General features: G+C 58.0%; 1 non-coding gene across 1 annotated transcript in view; it reads left to right on the plus strand.

The window, feature by feature from the left end:
• The first annotated feature begins 1,553 nt into the window (after positions 1-1,553).
• Positions 1,554-2,500, plus strand: part of LOC124727158 — a 1,909-nt gene continuing 962 nt past the window's right edge. Inside the window, exon 1 of the ribosomal RNA XR_007006967.1 lies at positions 1,554-2,500. This exon is cut by the window's right edge and continues 962 nt beyond it. This is a non-coding gene — a ribosomal RNA (small subunit ribosomal RNA).

Genomic DNA, 2,500 nt, shown 5'->3' on the forward strand with positions numbered 1-2,500 from the left:
AAGCTGGTTGGTGAGAAGTTTGCATGTTCAATGCCCTTCGCATGCGACGTACTCAGGCTACGTTGTGGTGCGGCCTGTGTCAACTGTCCGCTGATGTCGTACGCGTGAACCACAATCTGTACTGCACATTCGTCCTTATGTACTGAATGATACATCGTGGCACATGTGTGACCGCACAACGACTGCGCCCAAAAACGGCGGACCATACAGTGCAAATATTGTGCACGCAGCTACGTGTCGTCTCCCTATGAGAGCTGGATTGCAGTGTGGTACGCCATAGAGACGTGTGGGAGGAACGGACGCCGTGGATGGCGATCAGCATGAGCTGTCTGTTGATGTATTCGGACCTAGTCGTCTCTCCTCACACACCGTGATGGCATGGTGCACCGCGTTCCATATCTGCGACATGCTACAGAGGCCGGTTGACAGTCGTTCGAGCAATGGACATCGCATACGTACGGGGGCCACCTTCCACGTATTGTCTAGGCGTGCACATTTTGTTGCGTGTATGTGGGCAGACGTAGTGTGGCGTGACACCTGACACAGGCATGCAATAATCGTTGAAGTTGCAAATGGCGATGGACGCCTGCGTTTTCTGGTGAAGTTACGCAAATGAACAAATGGTAACCTGTTGTGGTGCGGTTGTTCTCGCTAGGGGTGAATCGGTGATGGCGACGATAGGTTGAGGTACTAACCGGTTGTTCCAGCGATACCCACCATGCCGACGAAACTGAACGGCATCTGGGTGTGAAGCGATACGCGGCGGTGGCTGGGTGGGACCGTCCCCGGCCGGTGAGGGGGCGCCTCCCGGCGTGCTGGCCGCGCGGTGCGTGGGCGCACGCGCTACAGCCGGCTGGTGGGGGCGGCCAGTGGCAGGCGCGCCGGCCGACGGACGCGGCAGGCGTCGCAGCTGCGCGCCGGCGCACCCTGCGCGCGGCGCCGTGCGGCCAAAGTAGGTCCTCGCGGGCCCGGTGCGAAGCGCGGTGGACATCTTCAGTGTGCTGGTCCGATTGAGGACTGTGTGCGTTGAGGATGCGCCGCCGCCCGGCGCTCGGCGCCGCGACGCCGTCTGCTGCTCGGTCGCCCCAGCGGTTCTCGCTGGTGGTTTGTATCGCAGCTGTGCGGATGTGTTGGCGCGTGCGCTGTGCTGGGAGAGTTCGCTTCGGCACCCAAGTGGGGCTTTTGTCCTTCTGTGGCGCTGGCGTTGGAGCTGCCGGTCACCGTAGGTGGCGCGTGTTGTCTCCCGCCGGCAATGCCACGACAGCACGCTCCCGGGCCTCTGTCGGCAGCGGCAAGCTCAGTTGGGAGCACGGGTGGTCGCACCGAAAGCGTCTACTCGCCTAACTCCGGGCGATTGCGCCTCTCTCGAACCCGACCAAGTACTTGGGACGGCGCTGCGCGCCGCCGGGACCTGAGAGGGTTTCGAGGTGTATTGTGCAGGGGAGCTCAGCCTCCTCCTGTTTGCAGAATGATTGAGCGGACGCTTGCGTGTTCGCGCGGGCCCCCGGGACACACTCCCGGGCGGCCGGCTGCTCAGCTCTAGTTGACGCAGCTCCCTGGTTGATCCTGCCAGTAGTCATATGCTTGTCTCAAAGATTAAGCCATGCATGTCTCAGTACAAGCCGCATTAAGGTGAAACCGCGAATGGCTCATTAAATCAGTTATGGTTCCTTAGATCGTACCCACGTTACTTGGATAACTGTGGTAATTCTAGAGCTAATACATGCAAACAGAGTCCCGACCAGAGATGGAAGGGACGCTTTTATTAGATCAAAACCAATCGGTCGGCTCGTCCGGTCCGTTTGCCTTGGTGACTCTGAATAACTTTGGGCTGATCGCACGGTCCTCGTACCGGCGACGCATCTTTCAAATGTCTGCCTTATCAACTGTCGATGGTAGGTTCTGCGCCTACCATGGTTGTAACGGGTAACGGGGAATCAGGGTTCGATTCCGGAGAGGGAGCCTGAGAAACGGCTACCACATCCAAGGAAGGCAGCAGGCGCGCAAATTACCCACTCCCGGCACGGGGAGGTAGTGACGAAAAATAACGATACGGGACTCATCCGAGGCCCCGTAATCGGAATGAGTACACTTTAAATCCTTTAACGAGTATCTATTGGAGGGCAAGTCTGGTGCCAGCAGCCGCGGTAATTCCAGCTCCAATAGCGTATATTAAAGTTGTTGCGGTTAAAAAGCTCGTAGTTGGATTTGTGTCCCACGCTGTTGGTTCACCGCCCGTCGGTGTTTAACTGGCATGTATCGTGGGACGTCCTGCCGGTGGGGCGAGCTGAAGGCGTGCGACCGCCTCGTGCGTGCTCGTGCGTCCCGAGGCGGACCCCGTTGAAATCCTACCAGGGTGCTCTTTATTGAGTGTCTCGGTGGGCCGGCACGTTTACTTTGAACAAATTAGAGTGCTTAAAGCAGGCAAGCCCGCCTGAATACTGTGTGCATGGAATAATGGAATAGGACCTCGGTTCTATTTTGTTGGTTTTCGGAACCC

Source organism: Schistocerca piceifrons, unplaced genomic scaffold (genome assembly GCF_021461385.2).
Source record: "Schistocerca piceifrons isolate TAMUIC-IGC-003096 unplaced genomic scaffold, iqSchPice1.1 HiC_scaffold_1086, whole genome shotgun sequence".
NCBI lineage: Eukaryota > Metazoa > Arthropoda > Insecta > Orthoptera > Acrididae > Schistocerca > Schistocerca piceifrons.